Genomic DNA, 13,836 nt, shown 5'->3' with positions numbered 1-13,836 from the left:
GAGAATCAAACTGGGGGAGAGTGAAAAAAGTTGTGATGTAGCACAATCCCAAGGAGAACCATTGACCTTTTATGGTTTGTTTATAGAAAATTTTGAGACGTCGTAAAGGCCTTCTGGTCCTTTAGCGGCATGAGTTGAACTGGGATTCAGGGTTTTAACCAGTGTTTTTTTGAGCCAAAAGGGTTTGCTGTAGACAGGGGCATTTAGATGAAATGTAATGATGAAGAGTATAAAACACAACCGTTTAGCAGAGGATGGTTTCAATCCATCGACCTCTGGGTTATGGGCCCAGCACGCTTCCGCTGCGCCACTCTGCTTATGGTGGAGGATGCTCAGAGTTGAAGTCTAATTACTGCCTGCCTTCTGGTCTATGTCATGTAATTTATCAGCCATTTCTTATCTGTTGGCAACTAAATTATTCTTGGTGCTTTGCAAATGTTTGTTTTTGTTGAAAATCATGTCTCTGTGGCGCAATCGGTTAGCGCGTTCGGCTGTTAACCGAAAGGTTGGTGGTTCGAGTCCACCCAGGGACGTTGCACCCTTTTGCTTCAGTTGAAGAAGTTTTTGCATTTGTGCTAAGCATCTCCCTCAAGTAAAAGCCATTTTGCTGACGATGTTTTGAATTCACGAGACAAACTGGAGAAAAACCTTCTGGATGAGATAGGATAAACAAAACTTCCTTCGAGCCGGAATTGAACCAGCGACCTAAGGATTGCTAATTTAGAGCTACAGTCCTCCGCTCTACCAGCTGAGCTATCGAAGGATTGTTGAAAGCCCACTAGGTTTGGCCATGGGTGCCACGAGCAGGTGGTAAAAATGATTCATTCAACCCAGCGAAAAAGGAATTCAGCGGTAGTATTGGAGAATGCGGGCATCGATCCCGCTACCTCTCGCATGCTAAGCGAGCGCTCTACCACTTGAGCTAATCCCCCAAACCTGGCAAACATATCGTCAGTTTCACGTCACACCAGGTCACAATTTTCATATACAATCACACATGCCAGTGCAAGCTTTTTTTTTTTTTTTTTTTTTTTTTTTAAGTGTGGATTCCATTTTTGCATACTGGAAGAACATTTAAGGAGTCTACAACGTGATTGGTGCCCTACAAATACAGTTGGGCAACTTTCTAGCAACCCCTTTCTATGTACATGGAGAATCAAATTGGGGACAGTGAAAAAAACTTGCATAGTTTGAAGAAAAAAGTTGCGATGTAGCACAATCCCAAAAGAGAACCATTGACCTTTTATGGCTTTGTTTGTTTATAGAAACTGCTGAGAGGTCGTGAAGGCCTTCTGGTCCTTTGGCACAAGTTGATCCAGGATTCAGGGTTTTGACCAGTAATTTTTGAGCCAAAACGCGTTTGCTTTTGACAGAAGCTACACCAACCAGCACAATACCAATGTTTACCTTGGCATTGCTTTTGTATTGCGGACTAACCCTACTAAGTTTCAAACAATAACTGATGAGCAGCAAATGGTTTAGATGAAGTGTTGAAAAAGCTAAGAACGCTTCTCTTCGTTTTTTTCTCCTTTTTGTGGTTGCTAAACTGTAAGAAGAGAGTAGAGCATGAGCTTGAACACAAAACATTAAAAGAGAATAAACGCAACACCAATGGTGAAAAAGCAAGCCATGCGTTGGCCGGGAATCGAACCCGGGTCAACTGCTTGGAAGGCAGCTATGCTCACCACTATACCACCAACGCTTACGTAAGCGCGCATTTTTTTTTTACATTTTCTGCAATAACAGTAAACGTTCTAGCAAATCCTTTCTAAGTACATGGAGAATCAAACTGGGGGAGAGTGAAAAAAGTTGTGATGTAGCACAATCCCAAGGAGAACCATTGACCTTTTATGGTTTGTTTATAGAAAATTTTGAGACGTCGTAAAGGCCTTCTGGTCCTTTAGCGGCACGAGTTGAACTGGGATTCAGGGTTTTAACCAGTGTTTTTTTGAGCCAAAAGGGTTTGCTGTAGACAGGGGCATTTAGAGGAAATGTAATGATGAAGAGTATAAAACACAACCGTTTAGCAGAGGATGGTTTCGATCCATCGACCTCTGGGTTATGGGCCCAGCACGCTTCCGCTGCGCCACTCTGCTTATGGTGGAGGATGCTCAGAGTTGAAGTCTAATTACTGCCTGCCTTCTGGTCTATGTCATGTAATTTATCAGCCATTTCTTATCTGTTGGCAACTAAATTATTCTTGGTGCTTTGCAAATGTTTGTTTTTGTTGAAAATCATGTCTCTGTGGCGCAATCGGTTAGCGCGTTCGGCTGTTAACCGAAAGGTTGGTGGTTCGAGTCCACCCAGGGACGTTGCACCCTTTTGCTTCAGTAGTAAGCTACAGTTGAAGAAGTTTTTGCATTTGTGCTAAGCATCTCCCTCAAGTAAAAGCCATTTTGCTGACGATGTTTTGAATTCACGAGACAAACTGGAGAAAAACCTTCTGGATGAGATAGGATAAACAAAACTTCCTTCGAGCCGGAATTGAACCAGCGACCTAAGGATTGCTAATTTAGAGCTACAGTCCTCCGCTCTACCAGCTGAGCTATCGAAGGATTGTTGAAAGCCCACTAGGTTTGGCCATGGGTGCCACGAGCAGGTGGTAAAAATGATTCATTCAACCCAGCGAAAAAGGAATTCAGCGGTAGTATTGGAGAATGCGGGCATCGATCCCGCTACCTCTCGCATGCTAAGCGAGCGCTCTACCACTTGAGCTAATCCCCCAAACCTGGCAAACATATCGTCAGTTTCACGTCACACCAGGTCACACTTTTCATATACAATCACACATGCCAGTGCAAGCTTTTTTTTTTTTTTTTTTTTTTTAAGTGTGGATTCCATTTTTGCATACTGGAAGAACATTTAAGGAGTCTACAACGTGATTGGTGCCCTACAAATACAGTTGGGCAACTTTCTAGCAACCCCTTTCTATGTACATGGAGAATCAAATTGGGGACAGTGAAAAAAACTTGCATAGTTTGAAGAAAAAAGTTGCGATGTAGCACAATCCCAAAAGAGAACCATTGACCTTTTATGGCTTTGTTTGTTTATAGAAACTGCTGAGAGGTCGTGAAGGCCTTCTGGTCCTTTGGCACAAGTTGATCCAGGATTCAGGGTTTTGACCAGTAATTTTTGAGCCAAAACGCGTTTGCTTTTGACAGAAGCTACACCAACCAGCACAATACCAATGTTTACCTTGGCATTGCTTTTGTATTGCGGACTAACCCTACTAAGTTTCAAACAATAACTGATGAGCAGCAAATGGTTTAGATGAAGTGTTGAAAAAGCTAAGAACGCTTCTCTTCGTTTTTTTCTCCTTTTTGTGGTTGCTAAACTGTAAGAAGAGAGTAGAGCATGAGCTTGAACACAAAAGAGAACATTAAAAGAGAATAAACGCAACACCAATGGTGAAAAAGCAAGCCATGCGTTGGCCGGGAATCGAACCCGGGTCAACTGCTTGGAAGGCAGCTATGCTCACCACTATACCACCAACGCTTACGTAAGCGCGCATTTTTTTTTTACATTTTCTGCAATAACAGTAAACGTTCTAGCAAATCCTTTCTAAGTACATGGAGAATCAAACTGGGGGAGAGTGAAAAAAGTTGTGATGTAGCACAATCCCAAGGAGAACCATTGACCTTTTATGGTTTGTTTATAGAAAATTTTGAGACGTCGTAAAGGCCTTCTGGTCCTTTAGCGGCACGAGTTGAACTGGGATTCAGGGTTTTAACCAGTGTTTTTTTGAGCCAAAAGGGTTTGCTGTAGACAGGGGCATTTAGATGAAATGTAATGATGAAGAGTATAAAACACAACCGTTTAGCAGAGGATGGTTTCGATCCATCGACCTCTGGGTTATGGGCCCAGCACGCTTCCGCTGCGCCACTCTGCTTATGGTGGAGGATGCTCAGAGTTGAAGTCTAATTACTGCCTGCCTTCTGGTCTATGTCATGTAATTTATCAGCCATTTCTTATCTGTTGGCAACTAAATTATTCTTGGTGCTTTGCAAATGTTTGTTTTTGTTGAAAATCATGTCTCTGTGGCGCAATCGGTTAGCGCGTTCGGCTGTTAACCGAAAGGTTGGTGGTTCGAGTCCACCCAGGGACGTTGCACCCTTTTGCTTCAGTAGTAAGCTACAGTTGAAGAAGTTTTTGCATTTGTGCTAAGCATCTCCCTCAAGTAAAAGCCATTTTGCTGACGATGTTTTGAATTCACGAGACAAACTGGAGAAAAACCTTCTGGATGAGATAGGATAAACAAAACTTCCTTCGAGCCGGAATTGAACCAGCGACCTAAGGATTGCTAATTTAGAGCTACAGTCCTCCGCTCTACCAGCTGAGCTATCGAAGGATTGTTGAAAGCCCACTAGGTTTGGCCATGGGTGCCACGAGCAGGTGGTAAAAATGATTCATTCAACCCAGCGAAAAAGGAATTCAGCGGTAGTATTGGAGAATGCGGGCATCGATCCCGCTACCTCTCGCATGCTAAGCGAGCGCTCTACCACTTGAGCTAATCCCCCAAACCTGGCAAACATATCGTCAGTTTCACGTCACACCAGGTCACAATTTTCATATACAATCACACATGCCAGTGCAAGCTTTTTTTTTTTTTTTTTTTTTTTAAAGTGTGGATTCCATTTTTGCATACTGGAAGAACATTTAAGGAGTCTACAACGTGATTGGTGCCCTACAAATACAGTTGGGCAACTTTCTAGCAACCCCTTTCTATGTACATGGAGAATCAAATTGGGGACAGTGAAAAAAACTTGCATAGTTTGAAGAAAAAAGTTGCGATGTAGCACAATCCCAAAAGAGAACCATTGACCTTTTATGGCTTTGTTTGTTTATAGAAACTGCTGAGAGGTCGTGAAGGCCTTCTGGTCCTTTGGCACAAGTTGATCCAGGATTCAGGGTTTTGACCAGTAATTTTTGAGCCAAAACGCGTTTGCTTTTGACAGAAGCTACACCAACCAGCACAATACCAATGTTTACCTTGGCATTGCTTTTGTATTGCGGACTAACCCTACTAAGTTTCAAACAATAACTGATGAGCAGCAAATGGTTTAGATGAAGTGTTGAAAAAGCTAAGAACGCTTCTCTTCGTTTTTTTCTCCTTTTTGTGGTTGCTAAACTGTAAGAAGAGAGTAGAGCATGAGCTTGAACACAAAACATTAAAAGAGAATAAACGCAACACCAATGGTGAAAAAGCAAGCCATGCGTTGGCCGGGAATCGAACCCGGGTCAACTGCTTGGAAGGCAGCTATGCTCACCACTATACCACCAACGCTTACGTAAGCGCGCATTTTTTTTTTACATTTTCTGCAATAACAGTAAACGTTCTAGCAAATCCTTTCTAAGTACATGGAGAATCAAACTGGGGGAGAGTGAAAAAAGTTGTGATGTAGCACAATCCCAAGGAGAACCATTGACCTTTTATGGTTTGTTTATAGAAAATTTTGAGACGTCGTAAAGGCCTTCTGGTCCTTTAGCGGCACGAGTTGAACTGGGATTCAGGGTTTTAACCAGTGTTTTTTTGAGCCAAAAGGGTTTGCTGTAGACAGGGGCATTTAGATGAAATGTAATGATGAAGAGTATAAAACACAACCGTTTAGCAGAGGATGGTTTCGATCCATCGACCTCTGGGTTATGGGCCCAGCACGCTTCCGCTGCGCCACTCTGCTTATGGTGGAGGATGCTCAGAGTTGAAGTCTAATTACTGCCTGCCTTCTGGTCTATGTCATGTAATTTATCAGCCATTTCTTATCTGTTGGCAACTAAATTATTCTTGGTGCTTTGCAAATGTTTGTTTTTGTTGAAAATCATGTCTCTGTGGCGCAATCGGTTAGCGCGTTTGGCTGTTAACCGAAAGGTTGGTGGTTCGAGTCCACCCAGGGACGTTGCACCCTTTTGCTTCAGTTGAAGAAGTTTTTGCATTTGTGCTAAGCATCTCCCTCAAGTAAAAGCCATTTTGCTGACGATGTTTTGAATTCACGAGACAAACTGGAGAAAAACCTTCTGGATGAGATAGGATAAACAAAACTTCCTTCGAGCCGGAATTGAACCAGCGACCTAAGGATTGCTAATTTAGAGCTACAGTCCTCCGCTCTACCAGCTGAGCTATCGAAGGATTGTTGAAAGTCCACTAGGTTTGGCCATGGGTGCCACGAGCAGGTGGTAAAAATGATTCATTCAACCCAGCGAAAAAGGAATTCAGCGGTAGTATTGGAGAATGCGGGCATCGATCCCGCTACCTCTCGCATGCTAAGCGAGCGCTCTACCACTTGAGCTAATCCCCCAAACCTGGCAAACATATCGTCAGTTTCACGTCACACCAGGTCACAATTTTCATATACAATCACACATGCCAGTGCAAGCTTTTTTTTTTTTTTTTTTTTTTTAAGTGTGGATTCCATTTTTGCATACTGGAAGAACATTTAAGGAGTCTACAACGTGATTGGTGCCCTACAAATACAGTTGGGCAACTTTCTAGCAACCCCTTTCTATGTACATGGAGAATCAAATTGGGGACAGTGAAAAAAACTTGCATAGTTTGAAGAAAAAAGTTGCGATGTAGCACAATCCCAAAAGAGAACCATTGACCTTTTATGGCTTTGTTTGTTTATAGAAACTGCTGAGAGGTCGTGAAGGCCTTCTGGTCCTTTGGCACAAGTTGATCCAGGATTCAGGGTTTTGACCAGTAATTTTTGAGCCAAAACGCGTTTGCTTTTGACAGAAGCTACACCAACCAGCACAATACCAATGTTTACCTTGGCATTGCTTTTGTATTGCGGACTAACCCTACTAAGTTTCAAACAATAACTGATGAGCAGCAAATGGTTTAGATGAAGTGTTGAAAAAGCTAAGAACGCTTCTCTTCGTTTTTTTCTCCTTTTTGTGGTTGCTAAACTGTAAGAAGAGAGTAGAGCATGAGCTTGAACACAAAACATTAAAAGAGAATAAACGCAACACCAATGGTGAAAAAGCAAGCCATGCGTTGGCCGGGAATCGAACCCGGGTCAACTGCTTGGAAGGCAGCTATGCTCACCACTATACCACCAACGCTTACGTAAGCGCGCATTTTTTTTTTACATTTTCTGCAATAACAGTAAACGTTCTAGCAAATCCTTTCTAAGTACATGGAGAATCAAACTGGGGGAGAGTGAAAAAAGTTGTGATGTAGCACAATCCCAAGGAGAACCATTGACCTTTTATGGTTTGTTTATAGAAAATTTTGAGACGTCGTAAAGGCCTTCTGGTCCTTTAGCGGCATGAGTTGAACTGGGATTCAGGGTTTTAACCAGTGTTTTTTTGAGCCAAAAGGGTTTGCTGTAGACAGGGGCATTTAGATGAAATGTAATGATGAAGAGTATAAAACACAACCGTTTAGCAGAGGATGGTTTCGATCCATCGACCTCTGGGTTATGGGCCCAGCACGCTTCCGCTGCGCCACTCTGCTTATGGTGGAGGATGCTCAGAGTTGAAGTCTAATTACTGCCTGCCTTCTGGTCTATGTCATGTAATTTATCAGCCATTTCTTATGTGTTGGCAACTAAATTATTCTTGGTGCTTTGCAAATGTTTGTTTTTGTTGAAAATCATGTCTCTGTGGTGCAATCGGTTAGCGCGTTCGGCTGTTAACCGAAAGGTTGGTGGTTCGAGTCCACCCAGGGACGTTGCACCCTTTTGCTTCAGTTGAAGAAGTTTTTGCATTTGTGCTAAGCATCTCCCTCAAGTAAAAGCATCTCCCTCAAGTAAAAGCCATTTTGCTGACGATGTTTTGAATTCACGAGACAAACTGGAGAAAAACCTTCTGGATGAGATAGGATAAACAAAACTTCCTTCGAGCCGGAATTGAACCAGCGACCTAAGGATTGCTAATTTAGAGCTACAGTCCTCCGCTCTACCAGCTGAGCTATCGAAGGATTGTTGAAAGCCCACTAGGTTTGGCCATGGGTGCCACGAGCAGGTGGTAAAAATGATTCATTCAACCCAGCGAAAAAGGAATTCAGCGGTAGTATTGGAGAATGCGGGCATCGATCCCGCTACCTCTCGCATGCTAAGCGAGCGCTCTACCACTTGAGCTAATCCCCCAAACCTGGCAAACATATCGTCAGTTTCACGTCACACCAGGTCACAATTTTCATATACAATCACACATGCCAGTGCAAGCTTTTTTTTTTTTTTTTTTTTTTTTTTTAAGTGTGGATTCCATTTTTGCATACTGGAAGAACATTTAAGGAGTCTACAACGTGATTGGTGCCCTACAAATACAGTTGGGCAACTTTCTAGCAACCCCTTTCTATGTACATGGAGAATCAAATTGGGGACAGTGAAAAAAACTTGCATAGTTTGAAGAAAAAAGTTGCGATGTAGCACAATCCCAAAAGAGAACCATTGACCTTTTATGGCTTTGTTTGTTTATAGAAACTGCTGAGAGGTCGTGAAGGCCTTCTGGTCCTTTGGCACAAGTTGATCCAGGATTCAGGGTTTTGACCAGTAATTTTTGAGCCAAAACGCGTTTGCTTTTGACAGAAGCTACACCAACCAGCACAATACCAATGTTTACCTTGGCATTGCTTTTGTATTGCGGACTAACCCTACTAAGTTTCAAACAATAACTGATGAGCAGCAAATGGTTTAGATGAAGTGTTGAAAAAGCTAAGAACGCTTCTCTTCGTTTTTTTCTCCTTTTTGTGGTTGCTAAACTGTAAGAAGAGAGTAGAGCATGAGCTTGAACACAAAACATTAAAAGAGAATAAACGCAACACCAATGGTGAAAAAGCAAGCCATGCGTTGGCCGGGAATCGAACCCGGGTCAACTGCTTGGAAGGCAGCTATGCTCACCACTATACCACCAACGCTTACGTAAGCGCGCATTTTTTTTTTACATTTTCTGCAATAACAGTAAACGTTCTAGCAAATCCTTTCTAAGTACATGGAGAATCAAACTGGGGGAGAGTGAAAAAAGTTGTGATGTAGCACAATCCCAAGGAGAACCATTGACCTTTTATGGTTTGTTTATAGAAAATTTTGAGACGTCGTAAAGGCCTTCTGGTCCTTTAGCGGCATGAGTTGAACTGGGATTCAGGGTTTTAACCAGTGTTTTTTTGAGCCAAAAGGGTTTGCTGTAGACAGGGGCATTTAGATGAAATGTAATGATGAAGAGTATAAAACACAACCGTTTAGCAGAGGATGGTTTCGATCCATCGACCTCTGGGTTATGGGCCCAGCACGCTTCCGCTGCGCCACTCTGCTTATGGTGGAGGATGCTCAGAGTTGAAGTCTAATTACTGCCTGCCTTCTGGTCTATGTCATGTAATTTATCAGCCATTTCTTATCTGTTGGCAACTAAATTATTCTTGGTGCTTTGCAAATGTTTGTTTTTGTTGAAAATCATGTCTCTGTGGCGCAATCGGTTAGCGCGTTCGGCTGTTAACCGAAAGGTTGGTGGTTCGAGTCCACCCAGGGACGTTGCACCCTTTTGCTTCAGTTGAAGAAGTTTTTGCATTTGTGCTAAGCATCTCCCTCAAGTAAAAGCCATTTTGCTGACGATGTTTTGAATTCACGAGACAAACTGGAGAAAAACCTTCTGGATGAGATAGGATAAACAAAACTTCCTTCGAGCCGGAATTGAACCAGCGACCTAAGGATTGCTAATTTAGAGCTACAGTCCTCCGCTCTACCAGCTGAGCTATCGAAGGATTGTTGAAAGCCCACTAGGTTTGGCCATGGGTGCCACGAGCAGGTGGTAAAAATGATTCATTCAACCCAGCGAAAAAGGAATTCAGCGGTAGTATTGGAGAATGCGGGCATCGATCCCGCTACCTCTCGCATGCTAAGCGAGCGCTCTACCACTTGAGCTAATCCCCCAAACCTGGCAAACATATCGTCAGTTTCACGTCACACCAGGTCACAATTTTCATATACAATCACACATGCCAGTGCAAGCTTTTTTTTTTTTTTTTTTTTTTTAAAGTGTGGATTCCATTTTTGCATACTGGAAGAACATTTAAGGAGTCTACAACGTGATTGGTGCCCTACAAATACAGTTGGGCAACTTTCTAGCAACCCCTTTCTATGTACATGGAGAATCAAATTGGGGACAGTGAAAAAAACTTGCATAGTTTGAAGAAAAAAGTTGCGATGTAGCACAATCCCAAAAGAGAACCATTGACCTTTTATGGCTTTGTTTGTTTATAGAAACTGCTGAGAGGTCGTGAAGGCCTTCTGGTCCTTTGGCACAAGTTGATCCAGGATTCAGGGTTTTGACCAGTAATTTTTGAGCCAAAACGCGTTTGCTTTTGACAGAAGCTACATCAACCAGCACAATACCAATGTTTACCTTGGCATTGCTTTTGTATTGCGGACTAACCCTACTAAGTTTCAAACAATAACTGATGAGCAGCAAATGGTTTAGATGAAGTGTTGAAAAAGCTAAGAACGCTTCTCTTCGTTTTTTTCTCCTTTTTGTGGTTGCTAAACTGTAAGAAGAGAGTAGAGCATGAGCTTGAACACAAAACATTAAAAGAGAATAAACGCAACACCAATGGTGAAAAAGCAAGCCATGCGTTGGCCGGGAATCGAACCCGGGTCAACTGCTTGGAAGGCAGCTATGCTCACCACTATACCACCAACGCTTACGTAAGCGCGCATTTTTTTTTTACATTTTCTGCAATAACAGTAAACGTTCTAGCAAATCCTTTCTAAGTACATGGAGAATCAAACTGGGGGAGAGTGAAAAAAGTTGTGATGTAGCACAATCCCAAGGAGAACCATTGACCTTTTATGGTTTGTTTATAGAAAATTTTGAGACATCGTAAAGGCCTTCTGGTCCTTTAGCGGCACGAGTTGAACTGGGATTCAGGGTTTTAACCAGTGTTTTTTTGAGCCAAAAGGGTTTGCTGTAGACAGGGGCATTTAGAGGAAATGTAATGATGAAGAGTATAAAACACAACCGTTTAGCAGAGGATGGTTTCGATCCATCGACCTCTGGGTTATGGGCCCAGCACGCTTCCGCTGCGCCACTCTGCTTATGGTGGAGGATGCTCAGAGTTGAAGTCTAATTACTGCCTGCCTTCTGGTCTATGTCATGTAATTTATCAGCCATTTCTTATCTGTTGGCAACTAAATTATTCTTGGTGCTTTGCAAATGTTTGTTTTTGTTGAAAATCATGTCTCTGTGGCGCAATCGGTTAGCGCGTTCGGCTGTTAACCGAAAGGTTGGTGGTTCGAGTCCACCCAGGGACGTTGCACCCTTTTGCTTCAGTTGAAGAAGTTTTTGCATTTGTGCTAAGCATCTCCCTCAAGTAAAAGCCATTTTGCTGACGATGTTTTGAATTCACGAGACAAACTGGAGAAAAACCTTCTGGATGAGATAGGATAAACAAAACTTCCTTCGAGCCGGAATTGAACCAGCGACCTAAGGATTGCTAATTTAGAGCTACAGTCCTCCGCTCTACCAGCTGAGCTATCGAAGGATTGTTGAAAGCCCACTAGGTTTGGCCATGGGTGCCACGAGCAGGTGGTAAAAATGATTCATTCAACCCAGCGAAAAAGGAATTCAGCGGTAGTATTGGAGAATGCGGGCATCGATCCCGCTACCTCTCGCATGCTAAGCGAGCGCTCTACCACTTGAGCTAATCCCCCAAACCTGGCAAACATATCGTCAGTTTCACGTCACACCAGGTCACAATTTTCATATACAATCACACATGCCAGTGCAAGCTTTTTTTTTTTTTTTTTTTTTTTAAAGTGTGGATTCCATTTTTGCATACTGGAAGAACATTTAAGGAGTCTACAACGTGATTGGTGCCCTACAAATACAGTTGGGCAACTTTCTAGCAACCCCTTTCTATGTACATGGAGAATCAAATTGGGGACAGTGAAAAAAACTTGCATAGTTTGAAGAAAAAAGTTGCGATGTAGCACAATCCCAAAAGAGAACCATTGACCTTTTATGGCTTTGTTTGTTTATAGAAACTGCTGAGAGGTCGTGAAGGCCTTCTGGTCCTTTGGCACAAGTTGATCCAGGATTCAGGGTTTTGACCAGTAATTTTTGAGCCAAAACGCGTTTGCTTTTGACAGAAGCTACATCAACCAGCACAATACCAATGTTTACCTTGGCATTGCTTTTGTATTGCGGACTAACCCTACTAAGTTTCAAACAATAACTGATGAGCAGCAAATGGTTTAGATGAAGTGTTGAAAAAGCTAAGAACGCTTCTCTTCGTTTTTTTCTCCTTTTTGTGGTTGCTAAACTGTAAGAAGAGAGTAGAGCATGAGCTTGAACACAAAACATTAAAAGAGAATAAACGCAACACCAATGGTGAAAAAGCAAGCCATGCGTTGGCCGGGAATCGAACCCGGGTCAACTGCTTGGAAGGCAGCTATGCTCACCACTATACCACCAACGCTTACGTAAGCGCGCATTTTTTTTTTACATTTTCTGCAATAACAGTAAACGTTCTAGCAAATCCTTTCTAAGTACATGGAGAATCAAACTGGGGGAGAGTGAAAAAAGTTGTGATGTAGCACAATCCCAAGGAGAACCATTGACCTTTTATGGTTTGTTTATAGAAAATTTTGAGACATCGTAAAGGCCTTCTGGTCCTTTAGCGGCACGAGTTGAACTGGGATTCAGGGTTTTAACCAGTGTTTTTTTGAGCCAAAAGGGTTTGCTGTAGACAGGGGCATTTAGAGGAAATGTAATGATGAAGAGTATAAAACACAACCGTTTAGCAGAGGATGGTTTCGATCCATCGACCTCTGGGTTATGGGCCCAGCACGCTTCCGCTGCGCCACTCTGCTTATGGTGGAGGATGCTCAGAGTTGAAGTCTAATTACTGCCTGCCTTCTGGTCTATGTCATGTAATTTATCAGCCATTTCTTATCTGTTGGCAACTAAATTATTCTTGGTGCTTTGCAAATGTTTGTTTTTGTTGAAAATCATGTCTCTGTGGCGCAATCGGTTAGCGCGTTCGGCTGTTAACCGAAAGGTTGGTGGTTCGAGTCCACCCAGGGACGTTGCACCCTTTTGCTTCAGTTGAAGAAGTTTTTGCATTTGTGCTAAGCATCTCCCTCAAGTAAAAGCCATTTTGCTGACGATGTTTTGAATTCACGAGACAAACTGGAGAAAAACCTTCTGGATGAGATAGGATAAACAAAACTTCCTTCGAGCCGGAATTGAACCAGCGACCTAAGGATTGCTAATTTAGAGCTACAGTCCTCCGCTCTACCAGCTGAGCTATCGAAGGATTGTTGAAAGCCCACTAGGTTTGGCCATGGGTGCCACGAGCAGGTGGTAAAAATGATTCATTCAACCCAGCGAAAAATGAATTCAGCGGTAGTATTGGAGAATGCGGGCATCGATCCCGCTACCTCTCGCATGCTAAGCGAGCGCTCTACCACTTGAGCTAATCCCCCAAACCTGGCAAACATATCGTCAGTTTCACGTCACACCAGGTCACAATTTTCATATACAATCACACATGCCAGTGCAAGCTTTTTTTTTTTTTTTTTTTTTTTAAAGTGTGGATTCCATTTTTGCATACTGGAAGAACATTTAAGGAGTCTACAACGTGATTGGTGCCCTACAAATACAGTTGGGCAACTTTCTAGCAACCCCTTTCTATGTACATGGAGAATCAAATTGGGGACAGTGAAAAAAACTTGCATAGTTTGAAGAAAAAAGTTGCGATGTAGCACAATCCCAAAAGAGAACCATTGACCTTTTATGGCTTTGTTTGTTTATAGAAACTGCTGAGAGGTCGTGAAGGCCTTCTGGTCCTTTGGCACAAGTTGATCCAGGATTCAGGGTTTTGACCAGTAATTTTTGAGCCAA

General features: G+C 42.6%; 23 non-coding genes across 23 annotated transcripts; all 23 read right to left on the bottom strand.

Moving 5' to 3' along the window:
- Positions 1-677: 677 nt before the first annotated feature.
- Positions 678-763, bottom strand: TRNAY-GUA (transfer RNA tyrosine (anticodon GUA)). The gene is given in 2 exon segments: positions 678-713; positions 727-763. It is a non-coding gene; the product is annotated as a tRNA-Tyr (tRNA).
- Positions 764-859: 96 nt separating this feature from the next.
- TRNAA-AGC (transfer RNA alanine (anticodon AGC)) lies at positions 860-932 on the bottom strand. The gene has a single exon. It is a non-coding gene; the product is annotated as a tRNA-Ala (tRNA).
- A 698-nt stretch (positions 933-1,630) lies between these two features.
- On the bottom strand, positions 1,631-1,702 carry TRNAG-UCC (transfer RNA glycine (anticodon UCC)). Its single transcript has one exon. It is a non-coding gene; the product is annotated as a tRNA-Gly (tRNA).
- A 767-nt stretch (positions 1,703-2,469) lies between these two features.
- Positions 2,470-2,555, bottom strand: TRNAY-GUA (transfer RNA tyrosine (anticodon GUA)). Its single transcript is given in 2 exon segments — positions 2,470-2,505; positions 2,519-2,555. It is a non-coding gene; the product is annotated as a tRNA-Tyr (tRNA).
- Positions 2,556-2,651: 96 nt separating this feature from the next.
- TRNAA-AGC (transfer RNA alanine (anticodon AGC)) lies at positions 2,652-2,724 on the bottom strand. Its single transcript has one exon. It is a non-coding gene; the product is annotated as a tRNA-Ala (tRNA).
- Positions 2,725-3,423: 699 nt separating this feature from the next.
- TRNAG-UCC (transfer RNA glycine (anticodon UCC)) lies at positions 3,424-3,495 on the bottom strand. Its single transcript has one exon. It is a non-coding gene; the product is annotated as a tRNA-Gly (tRNA).
- A 767-nt stretch (positions 3,496-4,262) lies between these two features.
- TRNAY-GUA (transfer RNA tyrosine (anticodon GUA)) lies at positions 4,263-4,348 on the bottom strand. Its single transcript is given in 2 exon segments — positions 4,263-4,298; positions 4,312-4,348. It is a non-coding gene; the product is annotated as a tRNA-Tyr (tRNA).
- Positions 4,349-4,444: 96 nt separating this feature from the next.
- TRNAA-AGC (transfer RNA alanine (anticodon AGC)) lies at positions 4,445-4,517 on the bottom strand. The gene has a single exon. It is a non-coding gene; the product is annotated as a tRNA-Ala (tRNA).
- A 695-nt stretch (positions 4,518-5,212) lies between these two features.
- On the bottom strand, positions 5,213-5,284 carry TRNAG-UCC (transfer RNA glycine (anticodon UCC)). Its single transcript has one exon. It is a non-coding gene; the product is annotated as a tRNA-Gly (tRNA).
- A 754-nt stretch (positions 5,285-6,038) lies between these two features.
- Positions 6,039-6,124, bottom strand: TRNAY-GUA (transfer RNA tyrosine (anticodon GUA)). The gene is given in 2 exon segments: positions 6,039-6,074; positions 6,088-6,124. It is a non-coding gene; the product is annotated as a tRNA-Tyr (tRNA).
- A 96-nt stretch (positions 6,125-6,220) lies between these two features.
- Positions 6,221-6,293, bottom strand: TRNAA-AGC (transfer RNA alanine (anticodon AGC)). The gene has a single exon. It is a non-coding gene; the product is annotated as a tRNA-Ala (tRNA).
- Positions 6,294-6,987: 694 nt separating this feature from the next.
- Positions 6,988-7,059, bottom strand: TRNAG-UCC (transfer RNA glycine (anticodon UCC)). Its single transcript has one exon. It is a non-coding gene; the product is annotated as a tRNA-Gly (tRNA).
- Positions 7,060-7,832: 773 nt separating this feature from the next.
- Positions 7,833-7,918, bottom strand: TRNAY-GUA (transfer RNA tyrosine (anticodon GUA)). The gene is given in 2 exon segments: positions 7,833-7,868; positions 7,882-7,918. It is a non-coding gene; the product is annotated as a tRNA-Tyr (tRNA).
- A 96-nt stretch (positions 7,919-8,014) lies between these two features.
- On the bottom strand, positions 8,015-8,087 carry TRNAA-AGC (transfer RNA alanine (anticodon AGC)). The gene has a single exon. It is a non-coding gene; the product is annotated as a tRNA-Ala (tRNA).
- Positions 8,088-8,785: 698 nt separating this feature from the next.
- Positions 8,786-8,857, bottom strand: TRNAG-UCC (transfer RNA glycine (anticodon UCC)). The gene has a single exon. It is a non-coding gene; the product is annotated as a tRNA-Gly (tRNA).
- A 754-nt stretch (positions 8,858-9,611) lies between these two features.
- On the bottom strand, positions 9,612-9,697 carry TRNAY-GUA (transfer RNA tyrosine (anticodon GUA)). The gene is given in 2 exon segments: positions 9,612-9,647; positions 9,661-9,697. It is a non-coding gene; the product is annotated as a tRNA-Tyr (tRNA).
- A 96-nt stretch (positions 9,698-9,793) lies between these two features.
- On the bottom strand, positions 9,794-9,866 carry TRNAA-AGC (transfer RNA alanine (anticodon AGC)). Its single transcript has one exon. It is a non-coding gene; the product is annotated as a tRNA-Ala (tRNA).
- A 695-nt stretch (positions 9,867-10,561) lies between these two features.
- TRNAG-UCC (transfer RNA glycine (anticodon UCC)) lies at positions 10,562-10,633 on the bottom strand. Its single transcript has one exon. It is a non-coding gene; the product is annotated as a tRNA-Gly (tRNA).
- Positions 10,634-11,387: 754 nt separating this feature from the next.
- TRNAY-GUA (transfer RNA tyrosine (anticodon GUA)) lies at positions 11,388-11,473 on the bottom strand. The gene is given in 2 exon segments: positions 11,388-11,423; positions 11,437-11,473. It is a non-coding gene; the product is annotated as a tRNA-Tyr (tRNA).
- Positions 11,474-11,569: 96 nt separating this feature from the next.
- On the bottom strand, positions 11,570-11,642 carry TRNAA-AGC (transfer RNA alanine (anticodon AGC)). Its single transcript has one exon. It is a non-coding gene; the product is annotated as a tRNA-Ala (tRNA).
- Positions 11,643-12,337: 695 nt separating this feature from the next.
- On the bottom strand, positions 12,338-12,409 carry TRNAG-UCC (transfer RNA glycine (anticodon UCC)). The gene has a single exon. It is a non-coding gene; the product is annotated as a tRNA-Gly (tRNA).
- Positions 12,410-13,163: 754 nt separating this feature from the next.
- On the bottom strand, positions 13,164-13,249 carry TRNAY-GUA (transfer RNA tyrosine (anticodon GUA)). The gene is given in 2 exon segments: positions 13,164-13,199; positions 13,213-13,249. It is a non-coding gene; the product is annotated as a tRNA-Tyr (tRNA).
- Positions 13,250-13,345: 96 nt separating this feature from the next.
- Positions 13,346-13,418, bottom strand: TRNAA-AGC (transfer RNA alanine (anticodon AGC)). Its single transcript has one exon. It is a non-coding gene; the product is annotated as a tRNA-Ala (tRNA).
- Between the last annotated feature and the right edge of the window lie 418 nt (positions 13,419-13,836).

Source organism: Ranitomeya imitator, chromosome 5 (genome assembly GCF_032444005.1).
Source record: "Ranitomeya imitator isolate aRanImi1 chromosome 5, aRanImi1.pri, whole genome shotgun sequence".
In the NCBI taxonomy this organism is placed as follows: Eukaryota; Metazoa; Chordata; class Amphibia; order Anura; family Dendrobatidae; genus Ranitomeya; species Ranitomeya imitator.
Note: the sequence above shows the minus strand (reverse complement) of the source record. Positions and strands in the feature narration are given on the sequence as shown.